Source organism: Sorex araneus, chromosome 1 (assembly GCF_027595985.1).
Source record: "Sorex araneus isolate mSorAra2 chromosome 1, mSorAra2.pri, whole genome shotgun sequence".
Classification (NCBI taxonomy): Eukaryota; Metazoa; Chordata; class Mammalia; order Eulipotyphla; family Soricidae; genus Sorex; species Sorex araneus.
Window position 1 is genome coordinate 151,025,874 of NC_073302.1, and position 22,307 is coordinate 151,048,180.

Sequence of the window (22,307 nt, forward strand, 5' to 3'; positions counted from 1 at the left end):
GCTTGCCAGGCTCTGTTGTACAGGAGGGATACTCTTGGTAGCGTGCCAGGCTCTCCGAGAGGCATATATATATGTGTGTGTGTATATATATATATATATATATATTTTCCCTCTATGATTTTTATGGAAAATGGATAGGGAGTGTCTTATGATGTCACAGGAATATGTTCACTCATGCATGAGGCTTGGCATGAGCTTGTGGAAAGCGGCCTAGAGCATGGCGGCAAAACCTAGCTAAGAAATTTTAAAACTGTTCTGCAAAATCTTGCCCTCACCTAAGCCACTGGTCTTTGCCTTGTTCGGTTTGTTGGAAGCTCACCCATGATTGGTCTACTAAATTGACTCATGCCAGGCCTGCCAACTTTGCTCCTAATGTCTGAGCCTTCTGCCATGAAGGACAAACAGAAGTTGATGGTTTCAACAAATACACTGGTCATTGTCAAATTAAAAGCTGAACAAAATAACTATTACTTGTTTTAGTTTGTTTGGGGGGGGCCACACCTGAAGGTGTTCAGGGGCAATTCCAGACTGCACTCAGGAGTGACCCCTGGCAGCACCGGGGGACCATATGTGGTTTGGGGGCTAGAATCAGGGTCAGCAGCATGCATGTCTGTACTTTACATTCACTACTCTCTCCAGCCCTCAACAAAGGTAACTTGAAAGACATGGTGCCAATTAGTGTATAACAAATTATCCCCAAGTTCAATGACTTGAAACTACCATTTTATTATGCTCATGACTCCTGTAAGATGGGCATTCACAAAGGCCAAGTGTGTATGTGCAGGGGATGTGGCGGGAGGTTGCAGTCAAAATATTTCTGCACCACAATTTCTGGATCCCCAGCTAAAAGAATTTGAAGACCAGTGACCCAGGGCTGGAATCATGTGGAGACATATTTTTTTGTTGTTTTGGGGTCACACTCAGGGTGCTCAGGGTCACTTCTGGCGTGGTTCTTAGGGGACCAGGCAGTGACAGCTTTGGAACCAGAGCCTTCTGTGTGCAAAGCCTGATTTCTAGCCCACACACTATCTCCCTGACCCAAGGAGCTCTTGCATTTCTAGTTGATGCAAGTTGTTGGCTGGGATTATCAGCTAGATGACCATTGAGGCTATTTCCAGTAGCCTGGGCTTCCTTGTAGTATGCCTGACTCATTTTCCTCTATTTCCGGTGGAAGCCATAATGCTTTTTATAGCCTAGCCTAGGAAGTAACATTCTGTAAGTTCCATATACATTGATCACACAGATTCAAGGGAAGGAAATTGTTATAATACATAATGCATTTATGTATATGTATATTTACAGTCTCTTGCCCCTGCGCCTGGCTGTCTTCAATGGGGTCCCTCAGAGAGGGTGGGTTGAGTTTCCCTCCCCACCCCAAGCAGAGCCCTGGCAGCCAAAGATCTCTGGAACCCAGCCACAGCCATGCTCAAGGCCCCTCTCCACACATTCGGACAAACCTCATGCATAAAGGAACGGGCAGAGGAACCCAGGTGTGCGGGACTCGGGGCTGAGACCTCTAAGCCTGCTTGGATTAGGACTGGACCTCTTCTGCCCAGATCCCCCATTTTCCAGCAGCTAGGTGGTCACACCGGGAAACTGGCCCCAGCACTGTGTAATCCCATCAACAGCCAACAATACAGAGACTATAAAATAAAGTTCCTAGAAGCGGGCATCTTATAGCCTAGTTCTCCCTCTCAGAGAACCTGGCAAGCTACTGAGAATTTTCTGCCCACATGGGAGAGCCTGGCAAGCTCCCCGTGGCATATTCATATGCCAAAACCAGTAACAATGCTGGGTCTCATTCCTCTGACTCTGAAAGAGTCTCCAATGCAGCATCTTTGGGAAGGACAAGTAGAGAGGCTTCTAAAATCTCAGGGCTAGGATGAATGGAGACGTTACTGAGATTGCTTGAGAAAATCGACGATCAACGGGATGATGATGATGATGATATGTATATATATATATATATATAAAGTAGTACATGTTAAGATGCTTAAACAACTTATTGATCCACTGTGATGAAATGCAGAAATAAAAAATCCAGCTGTTGGCATAAAGGGTTCCACAGGCAGAGAGAGAGGGATCTGCTCTAGCCCTCTCTCTTGCTTTGCTGATGGCAGTATTCTCCCCGTGTGTATTCATATTATCTTCTTTGTGTATCCATCTCTCTATATAGCCCATTTAAAAAATAATAACACCAGTTATTAAGATAATTAGTGGAGTATAGCCCTCACTAATGCCTTCATTTTAACTGGATGACCTCTGTTAAAACCTTATCTCCAAATAAGGCCACAATCTGAGTCCCCGAGAGTTAGGCCCTTGGCATATGAATTTAAAGGGAAAAACTGTTGAATTCATAAGGGAACATAGGCCCAGATTTCAATGGCAGAGTGTCAAAGTCACAACTGCATGTGGGAGATATTGTCACCGCCATCTTTGTGCAATCTGCCTCAGCATGCTAGTAAACGTTTAATGATGAGACTCAATGACAGCTTATATTACTCACTTCACATGTCAGTTCAGAATGTAATAAAACATATTACTTGGGGATGAAGCAACTTTTATGTTCCATATTTTTATAGTGTTCAGGAAGCTCAAATACCAGCTGGCTCCAGATGAGACATGCTGGATCTCTATGCTGACTCGTTCCCAAGCCAGTAGAAGGTCATGCTTCAAAAGTCTGTGCTTCCCCACAGAGCTTTTAGAAAATTACTGTTTCTGGCCCCCAAATTTGCTTTATCTTAAACTCTTTAACTGACTTATTTGGATAGTAGAGACTCACCTGTAATCCAGCCTTGACCAATCTTAATTTCACAGAGAAATTCATGCCTGTCAAATTCATTATGCATTTAGGGATTGGAGCGATAGTGCAGTGGGTAAGGCACTTACCTTGCATGTGGTCGACTGGAGTTCTATCCCCAGCACCCCATATGGTCCCCCGAGTACCACCATGAGTAATTCCTGAGTGCAGAACCAGAAGTAACCCTGAATATTGCCAGGAGTGACCCCAAAAGCCAAAAAATAAAGTTCATTGTGCATTTAAATTTAAAGATGCATTATTGACTTTTAGAAAAAACATTAATAAGTGCCTAATAAAACAATGAACACCATCATTGTCTTATTTGATGCCATTATTGGTGCCAATTCAGATGACTCAGAGTGTTAAAAAAAAACCTCAGTTGGAATACTGCCCAACCTTAAAATGACTGGTGATGCTCTTGTGGTCCCAATGCCTACAGACAAATTTAACATGGATCATTGAAGAGACTGTATAAGAACAGCCTTGAAGAGCAAAACATTATTTTAAAAGGTGAGGTGACAATGTGAGTGGCGTCTCTGTAGTAGAGCCCCTATCTTGCAGGAGTGAGACTGTGAATTTGATCCCCACCATCACTCCATGTCCAAGTGTAATCCCAGAAAAACTGCCCTTGTGATTCCAGGCACCACAGATGTGTGATCTCTGGCACAAAATGCAAGTATGTCGGGGCTGGAGAGATAGCACAGCGGGTAGGGCGTTTGCCTTGCACGCGGCCGACCCGGGTTCAAATCCCAGCATTCCATATGGTCCCCTGAGCATGGCCAGGGGTAATTCCTGAGTGCAGAGCCAGGAGTAACCCCTGTGCATCGCCGGGTGTGACCCAAAAAGCAAAAACAAAACAAAACAAAACAACAAAATGCAAGTATGTGGCCCCTATCATTGCAACAATGTCTACTACAACATGGGGGTAGGGGGATTAATTTAAAAATAAGATAAAATTTTTGGTTCAGACAGTAACCCTACAGCCTACTGGACTAAACTCCAAATTACTGATGCAGGATTTTTTTCTCTCTTGCTGTCTTGCTTTTCCTAAACTCTGTTCTCCTAATCAGGCTTTTCCTTTTTGCTCAATTTACATGGGCGCCCTAGATCTATTGAAAGAGAATCCCTAGAGGTGGTGCCAGGAATTTGTTTTGGAAGTTCCTTTGGTAATTCTGGCAACCAATTAGGTTTGCCAAGTAATTGTGTGACCGAATTCAAGTTCCTAAAAATTTTTTTAAAAGGCCTTCATCCCAGCCCAGTTCTATGATCACACCCCTTCCTACTTCCTTCCTTGTGATCTGCCAATAAAGATACAGAACTACCAAAAGCAGGAAAGACTGCTTCTCTCTCTCCTGGGCTCTTGGCTGAGGCTGAAAATTCCCTACCCATCCTCATCGCCATCTTCTCCTCAAAGTATAGCTCCAAGGGGGGGGGGGGAGAGAGAGAGAGAGAGAGAGAGAGAGAGAGAGAGAGAGAGAGAGAGAGAGAGAGAGAGGAGAGGAGAGGAGAGGGAGAGAATACAGGATTAAGGCACTTACCTTGCATGTGGTCAATCCTGGTTGGAGCCCCAACACCATATGTGGTCCACTTGAGCATCTCCAGAGGTGGTCCAGCCTCCCCAACACCAGAAAGAAAAACCAACCCCAAAACTAAAAACCACACCAAATATCTAGCTCCACTTCCATGAAGCTCTTTTTGCCTATCTCACTTCCACCCTCACCTCTGCTTGCACCTTGTTCACATACAATCAATACACAGTGTAGACAAAGAGTGGCTCAACTTTCTCAAGAAGTTGGTTAGTGTGCTCCTTTTTATTTTTTGCTTCTTGGGTTACACCCGGTGATGCACAGGGGTTACTCCTGGCTTTGCACTCAGGAATTACTCCTGGCGGTGCTCAGAGGACCATATGGGATGCTGGGAATTGAACCCGGGTCAGTTGCATGCAAGGCAAATGCCCTACCCACTGTGCTATGGCTCCAGCCCCTAGTGTGCTCTTCTTGAAGACAAGTTCCATATTGTTTTTTGTTTTGTAAGTATTCTCAGCATCCAACCAAGAGTGGAAGCAGATTAGAATAAGCTGGCTCTCTAGGGTAAGTAATTGTCTTTTTTTGTAGGAGTTACTTGATGTTATATTCGGTCAGGCTTCTGTCTTGCCCTCCTGTAATTAGAAAGAATTAAAAGTAGTGCACACTAGCTCTTTTCCTGGAAAACACACTCTACCCAAATCTGTAATCTGAATGTACATGTACCTGAAAATACATTTAATCTGAAGGACATTAGCATCCCAGAATCAACTTGCAAAGCAAGGTTCTTATCCTTTTTTCTCCTGGACATTTACCTTCTCTCCCTTGCCTTTGTACTTGATGTCACTGGTTGAGACAATAGGCTGTGGGGGCCAATGTTCACTTTTCTCTCACCTACCTTTCCTTTTTTATCTCTTTCTTACACAAGACTTTAGCTTCAGCCCATAGCTGACTTTCCTAACTTAAAGCTGTCAGTCCCCAGCCAACAAAAGCTTCACCGACTAGACAAAAAACACAGTTACACTGATAATTTTTGCATCTCCTCTATGGAAACCCAGGAGTTGGCAGTGCCCACCATTCAGAAAACCGAAGTCCTTGTTTCTTGCTCTGGCAGCTAGGTAGGAGGATGGCCAGCAGGTCCTCTGAGACATTCTCCTACATTCAGGTGGATCATAGTCACCTGGAGGCCTTGTGACAACACAGATTCTGAATTGTCGATTCTAGGGGGCGGGGGTAGGGGCGGGGTAGTGTCTGAGGAGTGACCTGAGAATTCTATTTCTAAAAACTTTCTGGGTGATGCTGATGCGGGCTCAGGGACCATACTTTGGGGTCCACCATAGTAAAGCAGTCTAGCGAGGAGGCCAAACAAGCAGCTTGGCTTGTTAAATCTCCAGTAGTAGGTCTCAAACCCATCTGCAGATGACACCTTTCCAAATCTCCCGGAGAGATGGAAAACTCGTGGATGCTTAGGCTGCATCCCATTATGAAGCAGATTCTTTTCCTCCAAGGAGAAGGCATCAGCATTGTTTAAAAACCAAACCAAACCAAACCAAACCAAAACAAAACAAAATAACTGCAAGTACTTCCAGTGTTCAGAATAATTGGAGAATGAGTGGTCACAAGTCTCCACTGGAATCACCCGAACAGATGTAAAAGTACTGAAGCCTGGGTTCCCCAGGAGATTGTTCTGTGCAGTTCACTGAATTGTGGTCCAGTGCTCAACCGTGTTATTAGGAAGATTAGAAAGATATTGGGAATGTTAAAAGTTCTTCTTCTCATTAAATAAGAAGGAACGTTTGAGAACCTCTGATCCGGAACCTAGCTTCTTCAACTGTGGGTAACTACATGTTGCTGAGAAGACAGCACAAAAGACTAGTGTGTACACTTTGATGTGGGAGGCCCACGCTTGCTCTCCAGCTGTGATGCCCCTGAGCCCTGCAGCCCCACTCACAGCAGAGCCCAGACTAAAAACCACACAAAAATTGGTTTTCAGACGGTTTTCTCTATGACTTTCAGCAAATAATGATTCATTTGTATAGATCTACTTTCTAAACTTAGATACCTGAATCGATAACTGAGTAAAAATTTCTCAGGTCAAAAAGATTATAGTTTTCTAAAACCTTTCTAAAACCTTTTGTAGAAAAGTTAAGAATTCCTGAACCAGAGTAAACAATAGTTCTGATCACCAAATCACACGGGGAGCTTTTAAAACTTCTTTGAACCGGGACCCACCCTAAACTAAACCAGAGTATCCGAGTATAAAGTATGGGTGACTTTCCTCACCCCCACTTTCTCTTCCTCACCATGACCCAGTTTCTCTGATTTTTCTAAAGTTCAGTGTGTGGGGGGGATTACTTACCTGGACTTTAATGATCCTACATCCTTATTGGAAATTGTGGGTTTTTTTGTTTTTGTTTTGGAACCATAGCGGTGCTCAGGGGTTACTCCTGGCTCTGTACTCAGGGAGTACTTCTGGCAGTGCTTGGGGGACCATATGAAATGCCAGGGAATGAACCCGGGTATGCCATGTGTAATGCAAACACCTTACACACAATAAGGCAAACGTTTTACCCAAGTAAGGCAAACACCTTATTGCTCCAATCCCAGAAACTGTCAGTTTTGTTCCAGTTGAAAGACCCATTCTTATTTTGGATAGGAGAGATTGGAGAGATAATAAAGAGGTTAAGGTACTTGCATCACACATGAATGACCCAAGTTCAATCCCTGGTTCCCTGAGCTCTACCAGAAGTAGGACCTGAGCACATTTGGGTGTGGGAGAAGAGGAGAAGAGGAGAGAGAGAGAGAGAGAGAGAGAGAAAAGGAGAGAAAGACAGGTAAGAGAGATGTAAGAAAGAGAGAGGAGATGGGGAGAGAGAAAGAGAGAATCTTTTATTTAAATTTTATTTTTTGCTTTTTGGGTCAGACCCAGAAATGCTCAGGGGCTACTCCTGGCTCTGCACTCAGGAATTATCCCTGGCAGTGCTTGAGGGACCATATGAGATGCCGGGAATTGAACCCAGGTCAGCCAAGTGAAAGGCAAACACCTTTCCTCCTGGACTATCTCCGGCCCCAGGAATCTTTTTTCCAAAAAACTGGAGGGACCTGGTTGGAATGATTCAGTTATTCAATTAAAAATTCTTTCCAAATCTTTGTAGGGGGGACAGAATGGAGAACAGTTGTTTGTAATCTGACTTCCCAAACCAGAGTTTGCAGTCTGACTACCTCTAGTAGCAGAGCAGCACTGCTCAGAGCCAGCCCCTGGGTCTTGCATGCCTGTTAGAAATGCACATTTTCAGGTTCCTCACCAGATATTCTGAGATGGGGGTGCTTAAATCTGCTTCAACAACTTCTTGGGTGATTTCAATGCATATCTGAAAACAAGTAAGATGGTAGGGAAGAAATAAAGACCTGCTTCCCCCTCAGTGGTGGTGGTGGTAGGGGGGTGCTTCCCTAGCAATGCCCATTGGGCCCAAGGGCCACCTCTTGGGAAACTCAGTGGCTGCTAAGGGCTGCCAAAGCCATACCCAGCAGCATGGGGAGTGGGGGCAGGACTGCCTTGCCCAGGATCTGACCTGGCGCCTACCAACGCAAGGCACCCGCTCCAGCCCTCCTCCCTACATCCAAGAAATGAAGATCTTGACTTTCCATTTCTGATGTTGGGCCGTCTCTTTGTTGCCTGAAAATTCCCTACTATACCCTCTCCAAAGGAAGACCATAGCAACAATAGCAACAGAAGGCTCTGAAGCTACCAGCCTAGTGCCTTGTATCTCAGTGTTAGACAGTGCTGCAAGCCCCTGCCTGGCCCCTGCAGGCATGGGTTTCCATGTCTGATCTTTTTGTTGAACTATAGGCTTTGGGGTCCTTTGCAGGATGACCACAGATACTCCCCCCAATTCAATCTTCAAGGTGGCATTGCCACCAGAATGAGATTAAAATGTCTTAGAGACTCTTTGGATCCTCCTGTCTTCCCATTTGTGTGATCCATTTCCTGTCCAGAAGGGGTCATATACATGGCCGAACACATGAGCCTGTACTGCCAGTGGACTGGAGTGGGGGCCCTGTTGGGTTGAACCCTTCCAGAGTTTTCCAGGAGTAAGAGTCTTACTCTCAAGTTCCAGGCCAGTGAAATAAGAAGTGGTTCAACTTTTGCCAAGAATTTTTAGTTTAATGGCTGGAGCAGTGGGTAAGGTGTTTGCCTTGCATGCTGCTGACATGGTTTCATTCCCCGGCATCCTATATGATCCCCTGAGCACCACCAGGAGTAATTCCTGAGTACTCAGCCAGGAGTAACCCCTGGGCTTCACTGGGTATGAAGCAAAAAAAAGAAAAAGAACACTTATTGTTACTTTTTTTTTTAGCATGAGTCTTGATGTCTCCTTGTTTCAGTCAGACCAATGATGTCGTACTTGATCTTCTGCACTTGCACCATCAGGTCCTCGATGGATGCTTCTAATGCCAGTGTTCATGCGTTGAAAGTACAGACAATCATTTTAGTCTTTCTTCGTTTTGGCAGTCTAGTTCGTCCCCGAGAGTTTTTCAGCCTCTCCTTGCTCATCTTTCTTAACGCTGCCATATTGGGGGCTCTTTCGGTGATAGGTGAATGAGGCCAATTGATGTTACTGTTGTTGGCATATCGAATACACCACAGGTAGCTTGCTAGGCTCTGCCGTGCGGGCAGGATACTCTCGGTAGCTTGCCGGGCTCTCCGAGAGGGATGGAGGCTTTTAGGGCGGCCTCCAATTGCCCTTAGAGGTGTTACCATGGTTCACACCAAATTTGAGCCCTATCAAATATGGTGCGGGAATAATGGGTATTAAGTGATTTATGGTGTGTCCTGGAGCGTGGCGGTGGCTGGGTAGTGGATGTAGTGGGGGTCGGCCAGTGAGGTATTTATCTGGCTTGGGTAGGGTGGGGCGTCTGGGTTTGGCCCCTCCCTCAGATGCTGGAGATTGGAGGAGGCAGACAGAGGATCTTGTTTCCAGGTCTCATTGAACCTAGATTAAAGGTCGCAAAGTTCTGCTTACCTGGTTTTGCAGGGCTTCACTTGTGCGTGAGGTTCGGCCCAAGTGTCCAGAGAATGGCCTGGAGCGTGACAGTGGCTGGGTAATGGATGTAGTGGGGTCAGCCAGTGACCGAAACTAGGAGACATCAATCACATCATGCCATTTTCGACACTGGAGAAAAATTGTTCCTCGGAACATGCGACAATAGAGGTGTTGGTGACATTGGTGTCCTTGTCAACACGAACTTGGCCATGAGCATCGATTCATTCGAATGCCTAACAACCCGAATTGGATGATTACACTTGAATAGATGTGGCTCACTGCCTGCAGTTTCTATCTTCGTCATCTACGCACCAACTTCCAACTACGATAAAGAAGAAATTGAGAGGCTCTATATGGAACTGGAGAAGTTCTATAAAGAAGACCACACCTTCTACAAGATCACTGTTGGTGATTTTAATGCCAAGATAGGTCCGAGAAGGTCTCCCGAAGAACTCCACATTGGGACACATGGCCTAGAATGGAACGATCAGGGTGAGAGACTGTCTGAATTCATCATGTCGACCAAGACCATCCATGGTAACTCACAGTTCCAGAAGGCTGAATCTGAACACTGGACCTGGGAGTCTCCCAGTGGACAGTTCCACAATGAAATTGACCACATCATATTCAATCGAAGGTTTTGCCTGACCGATGTCGCTGTTTGTCCCAAAATTCCAAACGGGATCAGACCACCATTTCCTTCGAGCAAAATTCTACTTCACAGAGCGAGGAGAAAAGTCTGCAAAATTTAAGTCTAAGAAGGCAACTCCCAGAATGACCACCAACTGGGAGCTCTTTGGCACTACTGCAGCAACGTGGGAAGATGCCATCCTTGACAACATCGACGAGGAATACGATCGACTGGTTCAGCACCTCCATGTCTGTGCGAAGAATGCCCAGAGTGAGAAAGCCACAAACAGACGCCTGCCTTCGGAAACTCTCGAGCCCATTCGTCAACGTGGTTTGGCGTGAGCCTCAGGCAACCACAAGCTAACATCCGAGCTCACAAAGCTGTGCAGAGATGCGATAAAGGAAGACCTCAAAGAGAGAAGAGCAGCAGTGTTGGCCAATGCAGCAGAAGCTGGGAAAAGTATTTGCAATGCTCACCTGTCCTTCACCAACTACAAGACCAAGATGACTGCCCTCTAATGTCCCGATGGATCTATCACATCTTCCAGAAAGGCAATGGAGAGGATTATTCACGACTTCTACTTGGATCTCTTTGACAGCCATGTCCATCTGCCCACATACCAAATTCCACAGGATGGATATGTCATTCCCAACATTCTTCCTTCTGAAATCCGACACTCCATTTTGTTGGTAAAGATGTGTACAGCACCTGGTCCAGACAGAAGAATCTGCCACCAGCACTCATCAATACACTGGCTCAACTCTTCACACTTTACCTGTCTGAATGCAAGGTTCCGTATCAATGGAAAACCAGTAGGACCGTTCTGTTGTACAAGAAGGGAGACATCCACGACATCAGCAACTATCACCCAATCTGCCTGCTGTGTGTCATCTACAAGTTGTTCACTCGTGTCATCCTGAATAGAATAGGCAGAACACTGGGCGAAGGACAACCATGCAAGCAAGCTGGGTTCCAAAGGGGATTCAGCATGATAGACCATATCCACACAGTGACCAAACTCATTGAAGTTTCTCGAGAGTTCAAGATGCCACTCTGTCTAATGTTCATCGACTTAAAGAAGGCCTTCGATTCTGTTGAGACTGAGGTGGTCATCGAAGCCCTGGCCAAACAGTGCGTTCAAACTCAGTATATCACAGTCCTCCGAGAGCTGTATTGTGGATTCACCACCAGGATCTCACCATTCTACAAGGAAGAGATCATTGATGTAAAGAGAGGGGTGCAGCAGGGTGATACCATTTCACTGAAACTCTTCAGTGCCGCTCTCGAGAACATTATGCAACGACTGCATTGGGAAGGATATCATTGGGCTGCACTAGCTCGCGACAGGGATAAATGGAGACATTACGGGCACCTGCTCGAGCAAATCGAAGATCAATGGGACTACAAGTGATACAAGTGAGTCTTGAAAAGTTCAAGGCCTCAGGGACTGTTTGCAATGAAATTTTAAATAGGGAATGATACCTATAAAAGAAATAATCCCACTGCTCATATTCTTCAGAGGAAAAGGAACCTACTTTGAGCACATACCAATTTCTGAATTGTACATCATCATCATCATCCCGTTGATTGTTGAATTTCTCGAGCGGTCTCAGTAACATCTCCATTCATCCTAGCCCTGAGATTTTAGAAGCCTCTCTCTACTCATCCTTCCCAATGATGCTGCATTGGAGGCTCTTTCAGGGTTAGGGGAATGAGACCCAGCTTGTTGCTGGTTTTCACATATGAGTACACCATGGGGAGTTTGCAAAGCTCTCCCATGTGGGCAGGAAACTCTCAGTAGCTTGCCAGTTTCTCCCAGAGAGAGAAGTAGGCTATAAGATATCACACAGCCGCAAAGCAGCCTCGCACTTCCGGGAGCTTGCTTTTAAATCTCTAGATGCTGGCCGTTGATGGGATTACATGGCTCCGGGGGCAGTCCCTGGTTGTGACCATCTAGCAATTGGAAAATGGTAAATCTGGGCAGGAGAGGCCCAGTCCTGATCAGATCAGGCTTGGAGGTCTCAGCACCGGGTCCCACACACCTGGGTTCCTCTCCCGGTACCTTCATGTGTAAGGCTCATCCGAACGTGTGGAGAGGGGCCTTGAGCATGGCTGCGAATTTTACATATAACCAAATAAATGTAACTAACTTTATATAGCTAAACATAATAAATGCCCAGATGTTACATTTAATTTTTACTTAGACTCCACAGTACAGTCATGTTATATTATTTTTTTCAAAAATACAAACATAGAGAAAACAAATTCAGAGACTGAATGTAGTTCCTGAGCCCCACAACTAGTACACGGAGATTCCTGACCTCACCACGCGCATCTGGGGGTGACCCTGCTGTCCAGACTAACATACACTCAAGTCCTGCTTGCTCCTCATGTTGTTATCACACTTCAGGATAGAAATGCTGAATATGAATGTGATATTTGAAAGAAACCAGAATAAATGTTGTATGGGTATTTAAGAACTGAATCCTGGAAAGCTCCATAAATTTTTTTTTTTAAAAAGGAAGAACTTATGAGGGGAACCATCATGACATCAGAAATCACACTTGTTCCCTGGACCCTCAGGTTTTGCTTGACCAAGTCTCAGGCTATCATCAGGAACTTTCATCAAGCCCCACCACGGTGGCCGGGGTGAATGATGGAATGTTGAGTACCACTCTCAGCCTCTTCTTGCACCCCATCATTTCTCTCACTCCCTGTCCTCAGTTCTCATCTCCTTAGGAACAATTCACCTGAGAAAGGGAGAGTGCCTGTTCTCCGACAGTCTTGCCATCAGAGTCTTTTAAGATCTTTACTATTTTTTTCTCCTTTGTTAAAATTGAGATTCTATGGTTTACATACTCCTAATAATGGTTTCTCATGCACATGATTTCAACACCACACTCATCACCTGTGTACCCACCTCCTTCCCCCAAGGATCCCAACACCTCTCCCTCTCACCCTGCCTCCTAACTCACTTGTGTGGATCAATTATGATGTCTTTGGAACTTTCTTGGTACCTTGCTGTGTATTGTTAAGTCCCACTTATGAGAGAGATCACTCTGTATCCTATCCCTTTCTTTCAGATTCACTTCTCTCAGCATAATATCCTCTGGCTCCAATTTTTATGGGACTAGAGAGAGAATATAGTGGGTAGGACAATTGCCTTGCATGTGGCCAACATGGGTTCAATCCCTGGCACCCCATATGTTCCCCTGAACCCTGCCAAGAGTGATCCCTGATAATAAAGCCAGGAGTAAGCACTGAGCACCACCAAATCTCTCCCATCCCTCACACACACACACACACACACACACACACATACACACACACACATACACACACTCTCACACAAACATATATTGAAAATATGCTTTGCATGTGTCCAATATGGGTTCAATCCCCAGTACCCCAAATGGTCCACCAGTCTGCCATGAATAATATCTGAGCACAGAGCCAGGATTAAGTCCTGAGCATCAACCAGTTATAGCCCAAACACTTCTTCGCCATACCCTCCACCCAAACAGACTTATATTCACATGCCAGAAAAGCAAATCAATAAGCAGGTGCATTAAACCACAATTTGTGCTGTGGAGAGGAACTGGAAAGGACAGAAATGGAAACCAAAGAGACTTTTGATTTTTTTTTTAATTTTCCTGGAGAAAATTCACTTTCAGGAATTGTTTCTATAATTCTATGTGCTTTTTCTTTCTTTCTTTTTTTTTGGGGGGGATGGGAGTCAAACCTGGCAATGCACAGGGGTTATTCCTGGCTCTGCACTCAGAAATTACTCCTAGTGGTGCTCAGGGGACAATATGGGATGCTGGGAATCGAACCCAGGTCAGCCTCGTGCAAGGCGAATGCCCTACCCGCTGTGCTATCGTTCCAGCCCCAGTTCCATGTGCTTTCTGGGAGAATGAGAGGAGATGAAAATAGCAAGAGTTCAGCCGTGCTTCATCACTGCACTTGGCACATGAACTCAGAAAGCAGAAAGGACTCACCTTTACCATAGGATGTTAGAAACTTGAGATGTCAAAGGTGAGTTTCTTGGCATTTAAGACAGAATTTGGGGCTGGAGTGCTAACATAGCTGGTAGGGCGTTTGCCTAGCATGCAGCTAACCCAGGTTTGATTTCCAGCATCCAATAGTCCCCAAGCACTGCCAGGAGTAATTCCTTAGTGCATGAGCCAGGAGTAACCGGGTGCATTGCCAGGTGTGACACCACCCCCCACCAAAAGAGACAGAAGTGTCCATTCCATTTTAGCCTTGTCCAGTGGAAGTATACATTTCCAGTTTCTCCCATCCCATGCTAAACCCTCCTTTCATTCCTTTCAGAATATGTCTCACATGGTGGCAAGAGTGTACAACCTCTCCCCTGCTCCCATAGCTCTTTGTCGTTCAAAGCATTGTCCAATACATGTGTATATATTCTAGAGTTTTTTCACTTATTTGAGGGTCCTTGGGGCCACTCCTGGTGGGTTAGGGGCTAATCTTGGCTTCTTGCTCACAGTGAGCCCTGGGACTGCTCCGGGACCCATAGGTAGTGCTGGGGATTGAACTAGGGTCAGTGGGATGCCTTACCCCCTGTACTATCTCTCCAGTCCCCTCCTTTTTTATACTTTTCCATCTGAAGATGAGTTCAAAAAGGGAAAATGATTAGAACAAGATTGCGGTATCTAGATGGAATCCCACCCCCCAAAAAAAAACCCCACAAAAAGTAAAGGCAGATGGAAAATGAGCCTTTCTGGGGTGAGGCTTGAGGAGCTGTGGCTGTCAGGGGCAGCCCGCTGGTGCTTTGCTGAAGGCTCTGCTGGGCCCCAGTCTCTCCAACCTCTCTAATTACTTTTACTTTTTTGGGGGGCCTAGGTTCATCTGAGGTCCTGGAGAGCAAATGCCATGTATGCAAGGCACGTGCCCTACTCACTGAACTATCACTTTAGCCCCCTTTTCTCCTGCTGCTGTGAGTAGCTTCTGGGAAGGCTCCTTTTTGGGAAACTGAAGAACAGAATTCAGTTAACACTTTTCACCTCCTCAGATACAGCTTTGGAAACATGACTGTTTAAGGGGTTTTGCTGTTTGAAAAAAATATAGGGGCTGGAAAGACAGCTCAACAAACTGACCAAAGCTCTGCATGCAGCAGGCCTAGGTTCAACTCTTAACACTTATTGTCCCCTGAACACTGCTGGGAGTGACCTCTAATGCATAGGGCCAGGAGTAGCTCTGGGGCACCACTGGGTATAACCCCAAATTAATAACAATAACAAAATTTAGCAGTGGAGGAAGTGGTCGGGACTGAAAGGGGGGGGGATTGTTTAAGCCTGGGTTCCCTTTTGCTATTTCATGCAGACTGCAGAGAAAAAAGGCATTTCCCTCCCTACCTTCTTCACCGGAAGCATCTGGGACAGAAGATGAACCTGTAGCTCCTGCTTACCTAGAGCTGGAGTTGAGACTTAAGAGAGAGAAGTTTGGGTTCAACATAGAAAAATGGGCAGGAAGCTGCCAAGACAAAGACAAACATTGCGGTTGGAAAGAGACTGCTATGGGGAGTGTCCTTCCCTATCTCAACCTCCAGACTTACCAGGTAGGAGGAGGAAAAGAACAGAGGGAGGGGTGTGTGTGTGTGTGTGTGTGTGTATGTGTGTGTGTGTGTGTGTGTGTGTGTGTGTGTTTCCAGGAGAAGAGGGGGTATCTGGAAATGGAAGGGGAAGAAAGAGGGAACTCTATCTAGTAATTGGGAGGGAATTCTTATGGTGGAGTGGGGAGGAGAGTGGGGCCATTTGGTGTCTCAGCGTAGGTGGGGTGTCAGGGTAGGGCAAAGTTAAATGATCTCGGTAACTCAGTAAAGTCAGGCTTGTAAAGTCAATTGCAGTTTGTTTTTGCAAGTAATGCTTATACCATCTGTTTCTCCATGGCAGTAGAAGTACTAATAATGGTTACATGTTGAAACTTCTGCACTAGCTTGTACATAAAAATTCCATATGCCAATAGACTGGACTACATGAACACATCTGTCAAAAACTGGTCTCTTAGGCATAATTTAGGACATTCCAAAGCAGCTTTATAACTGTTTCTGCCTCCAAGTGGTATGAATTAACTCTCATAAGCCAGGTTCATTCTCACTGAGTAAAGGATTGGGTCAAATGTTCAAATAATTCAAGTCAGAAACACTCCTTTACCTTAACTATAGAGTACTAGTAGCAAGGCCCCACTCCTCTCTTGCACAAATTATGTTGCTAATTAACTATGTGGCACTACATCACTAATGTATGTTAGTAGGGCCAGAAGGATATATGTACTATGGACTTGAAAAAGTGATTATGCATTTTTTATGATATGGTTACTCTGATAATGCTCACAATGTACTAAGCACTCTACCACATTGTGATTAAATTCCCAGTGCTGTGTATTTTTCAAAAAATCAATATTTTATAACTTGTGAGATGCATTCTCTCTCTTAGGCAGTTCCTGCAGGAAGGAGAAATATAATCTTCCCTTTAGAAGGGAGCTTAGATGCAAATGTCATGTGCTTATTCTCAACACATAAGACTCAAGGAATTGGAAATTTTGCCTGCTCTCTCTTCCTCTTTCTGATTTTGTTTCTGTTATTAACTCTTATTGGGGAAAGGGTCTGTTGATCTACACTTAGTGGTGCTCAGGAGTAAGTCCAGGCAGTACTTGTGGACCACGTAGTGCAGGCTTGAACCTGGCCTCCTATGGGCAAATCATGCACTTAACCCTCGAGGTTAGCTCTCTCCACCCTATTCCTATTACGTCTTCTGAAAATATCTTTAGAAAAGCAGGTATGAGAATTGGATCATAGATTTGGGATCTTTGAGTGTCTCATCACTGGAAGAGTCTAATAATGAAATGTAAGAGACATGATTGTAAATTGTGGCTCCATCTTCAAAACCTACAACTAGATGGGGAAGGAATTAAACACGACAGCTGGCTATTGTGTAAAGAAAAGTTTAGGAATTCCATTTCACTGTTCAATAGTCATCAGTAACTGATCAACTTCATTCAAAAATGGAATCACTGGGTCAGGAAAGTAGCTCGTCATAGGACACGTGTGCTTCAAGTGTAAGGCTTTGGAATTTGATTCCTGGCACTATAGAAATGAAAACCATCCACCCATCACCTCCCAACCCTGAATCATAATGAGATTTAATTCACTAGGAGATAGATTCACATGCATTATACTTAACATCCAAATGTACAGATTCAGGATAAAAGAAGTTATGGGCCTGGGGACAAATGATGAACATGATGGACACTCAGAAAATGGCCAGATTCTCTGAATATGAGAGAAAGTCAGAAGTCATTCAAGCATCTATAAATACAAAACAAACAAAAACAAAACAAAAAAGGGTAACTCCCAAGAGTATACATCATGAGAAAAAAAAAGAACAACCTTTTTTTGGTTGTTGTCTATTAAATGATGGATGTGGCATATATAGTGATCCTATAGTGTAAACCAAATCACTGCTATATGGACCTTAAATGTACATAGTGCTGTATGTCAATTTTATCTCAATAAAACTGGGTGGTGGGGAGAAAAGGCCATTACTGCATGTGCCTTATCTTCATAACTGTTGGGAGAGTGGGAAAGGAAGTCTTATAATTGAGATTCTGCTATTTGGTAAGAGGGCAGTGTTCGCTTAAGTTGTATTCTACATGCTAAGTCATCTATGCAGAGTTTCATTTGATCCTAGTTGATGGAAGACAGATGTCTGCCATCTGGTTCTCTAACCACATGTGGTCGCTGTTTTAGAGCAGCTGACAGTCATGTCTGGCCCAAGCTCTGGAATAATGACTGGCCAACACTTGTACATACAGATATTGGGGGAGTGGGGAACACTATGAATTGTTTTGTTCACGTCACACAGAAAAAAAATTTGTTTTGCTTTGTTTTTATAACAATAAATATTTTTGTACCACTTTCATAGAGGAGTTATACCTTTTATGGATTCCAAATTTATTAAAATACTTAAGCATAACATATTAGCACTGTAATAATCTATAGAGCTGTCACACTTCGTATTTATTATTAAGCTATCAATTTGATTTTAGGGTAAGTGACAGCAATCAGCTAAACAGGGCTAAACACTCAAATTGATCTACTTCATCCACTTCAGAAGTCTCCATTGATTTAATGAATAGACCAAACCCGATGAATAGCTTTGAATTGTCTGTGACCTAAGAGCTTTGACCTTACACCCACCCAGACTGACCAATTTCTCCATTTCATTCTAGCACAATCTTTTGTAGGGCTTTCCAAATTTAACCCAGACTGGCTTAACACTTCAAGAGTCCAAGAGTCCCTCACTCACTCAGCAGTAAGACACAAGGTCCTTAGCATTGCTCCACTGTCTTTGTTCTCTCTTCTGATACTAGCTGTGAGTCTTCAAAAAATTCAGTCACGGGGCCGGAGCGATAGCACAGCGGGTAGGACGTTTGCCTTGCATGCGGCCGACCTGGGTTCGAGCCCCGGCATCCCATATGGTCCCCCAAGCACTGCCAGGAGTAATTCCTGAGTGCAAAGCCAGGAGTAACCCCTGAGCATCGCTGGGTGTGACCCAAAAAGCAAAAAAAAAAAATTCAGTCACTTCAAAAATATCTTCACAATTTTTGGCAGACTCAAGTAACAAATGAACTATCTACTTAATTATTTTTAAAAGCAGGTCAATTTATTTATTTTTCCAAAATTTATCTTGTGATTTAAAATAAATTGAGATAAATACTGACATAAGGATTATAGAAAGCATCCCAAATATATCTGTACTTATTTCTTATTTAAAACACCACAGTCCTATGCTGCCTGTCACCTTTGTAAATTATATATGAAATTACATGTGGTTTTGGGGGCATCATTATGGTGAGGCCATAGTCAGTCATGCTCATAGGCCCAGGGTCTTGCAGTGTTAGGATTGAATCAGGAGTCTTGTACGAGAATCATATCCCAGCCCTGTACCATACATTTTTCCAGTTTTCTAGTTTCAAATAGTTGAGAATAATCCTAGATAGATCCTGATAGACTCTCAAGATTGGGATATGAACCACCCCACTTTTATTTTTAAGTTGATCTTTAATATTTTGAAACAGTATTTGATGAATCAAAATGTAGGATGCTAACTATAGAACACAAACATCTAAGCATTCATTTAAGGACAGATATGTAGTAAACAACAGAAAAAAAAATACTGTTTTTACTATAAAGATCCTGAATTCCTCAGGGAGGAAGACTTCGTTGAGGTGTTTCTCTGTGATGTTATTACTGGTATTGATTGTAGTTCTAAATAACATGCTTTTTTGTTGTCTTTTGGTTTTTGCATCCTACCTTGCTATGCCCTGAGATTACTCCTGGCTCTGTGCTCCGGAGACCATATGTGTTATTGGAGATCAAACTTAAATTGGCCATGTGCAAGGTAAATGCCCTACCTACTATAAATCTCCCTGTCCCTAACATCACCTATTTTATGTCATGGGCACTTTGAGATTCAAACTCTTTTCTATATTTTAGCATTATGATCTTGGGAGTTCAACACAGGTCTCACCCACAAAAGAATACATAGGAGCTATCTGGCAACAGTTTTACATCTTATTTCACAAAAATGACTTCATGTGGAGCTGGAGCAATAGCACAGTGGGTAGGGCGTTTGCCCAGGCATCCCATATGGTCCCCTGAGCACCGCGAGGAGTAATTCCCGAGTGCAGAGCCAGAAGCATCCCCTGTGTGTGACCCAAAAAGGGGGGGAAAAAAACCCTCCATGTTACTTTCCCTACTTTCTTGTCACTTTGTCTCATTTATTTTATGATTTTTCTTCCATCATATTGTTTGCATATCTCTAAACTTCTAAATAGTTCTATGTATGTTATTTCAAGGTGTTTTAATTTATCCTACCTTGAATAGATGAAAAGTTTTCTTTCATAATAAAAATCAAACCTCATTGTTGAAGTTTTTCACTATCCACTTGTATAGGCTTTATAATGGTTCTGGGTTATCAAAGAGGAGGTTTGTTTTATATATATATACATATATATACATATATATATATTGAATGAACAGTTGCATTCTAATTGAAACCAACACTTCATAGGTAAAAACTGACATAATAATTAAAAGCATAGTTGTCTGGAATTTTGGCGAAGCTGTTCTCCAACACAATCACATTTATCCTTTTATTCTCTCTATTTTTTCTCTCCTTGGCCAGGTAATCTAAACTCTAAATAGGTCAATTTAAATGAGACAAATACATGTTTTCAAGCAGGAAATTGTTTGAAAAACCAGCAAGACCCTTTCAATTGCTTGAAGTGGAGATACGTTTATGTGCTGTTAGTTCTACCTACCTGCCAGGTGCAGCTCCTTCTCTAAAAGATTAATGATTTTAGAAGCATTACATACCAGAACCAAAGACTTTCTTTTTACAAAGAGAGAGAGAGAGAGAGACAGACAGACAGACAGACAGACAGACAGACAGAGACAGAGAGAAGTGTGAAAAGAACAGTAAAGAATAAGAGTATAATTCTATCACTATGTGATGGCTCCCCGCACCCCTCCCCCCCACCAGTCAGAGCCACCTAAAATCTGAACATTAGCTTTGATGTGGGCTGGCCTCTGAGAAATAAGACTTTTTCAAACTGCTTGCAGTTTCATGCATCCTTACTATTTGTGCCTAAAATGCTACCCTCTCAAAAATAAAAAATGGCTGGTGAGGAAAAAAAGCTCAAATGGTAGAGCACAAGCTTTGCGTGGGAGAGCCACAGGTTTAGTTCCTGGCACCACAAGGTTCCCTGAACAGGGCACTGGGAGGGGTTCCCAGCACTGCTAGATATAATGCCCCGCAAATTCTCTCTTTATTTTTGCCCAGTTGGTTCTTCAGTCTTTCAAAAGCCAGGGAAATCTTCCCTAATGTACAAATCTCCTCAGTAACACATCTGCCTGTATCAGGATCTAACATTCTGCTGCAAATGCAGTGAGTCTGTCTTCCAGAACTAATGTAGGGTAGGGGCAGAGGTGGACAATTTCTGGTCACTTGGTACATATTGATTGCATAAGTAGAAAAGCAAATGTATTAATTCCCTCAATCAATCCACGGAAGCAGAGTAAGACCATAGTTTCAAATTTAATGTATAATCAGAATTACACGGGAAAAACTTAAAATAGGATTCCTAGTCCCCCAGCTCCGGTCTGCTGCAGTGGGCTTGAAAGTCTGTATACTTCATTTCCTCTCCATGAATTTGTCGTACACACCAAAGTTTGAGAGTCTCTTTGGGCATAAAAACAAGTTCAGAGAGGTTAAATCTATTTGTTCAAGGCTAAAGAGGATGTGATACTGGGATAACTAATAATTTTTATAAAGCTTTCCATTCAGTCCTGTGCATAGAAAGCCAACTTATAATAGAAACATGAAGTTATGGTTCTGTTCTAATAAATACAATAAATACATAAACCAACCTTCTCCTCGTTTGCTTGAATGAACAGTGAAGAATGAAGTCTGAAATTTGGCCATGATACTTCAAAGCATGCATCATGTTTATAATTTAACATGGGTTTAATGCAAATGTCATCCTTTTCATGTGTTCAACAGATCTCAACTTAGAGCAGACTGTATGTTGAAAGGAAATAAAGAGTATAACATTTACACAGTTCATATTCCAGCTTTTGCCACTCTCTGGCCTTGGATAAATTACTGCTCTGTGCAGCCTTGGAAAATGAGATTAATAATACCTACTTCAGTGGGTCCAATGCCTAATGTAAAGATGTAAATAATCCTTGCTGCCACATTGTCATCTATCAGTCTATGCAAACTACTCTTCTTCTTTCCTGATCTTCATTCCTACTTCACTCCCACCACCCCCATCTGCAGGTGCCCATTTATGGTTCTTTTCTTCATGAACAACCAATTCTCCAATTTTCTGGACACCAACTGGGTGTCCAGAAATTCAACTTCATAATGACACCATATGCTGGAGTAACATTAGATCCCACAAGTTAAAATGAAAACCCATGGGGGCTGGAGCAATAGCACAACGGGTAAGGCATTTGCCTTGCACATGGCCGACACAGGTTCGATTCTCTGCATCCCATATGGTTCCCTGAGCACCGCCAGAAGTGATTCCTGAGTGCAGAGTCAGGAGTGACCCCTGTGCATTGCTGGGTGTGACCCAAAAAAGCAAAAATAAATAAATTTTTTAAAAATGAAGGGGCTGGAGCCATAGCATAGCGGGTAGGGCGTTTGCCTTGCACGCGGCCGACCTGGGTTCTAATCCCAGCATCCCATATGGTCCCCTGAGCACCGCCAGGGGTAATT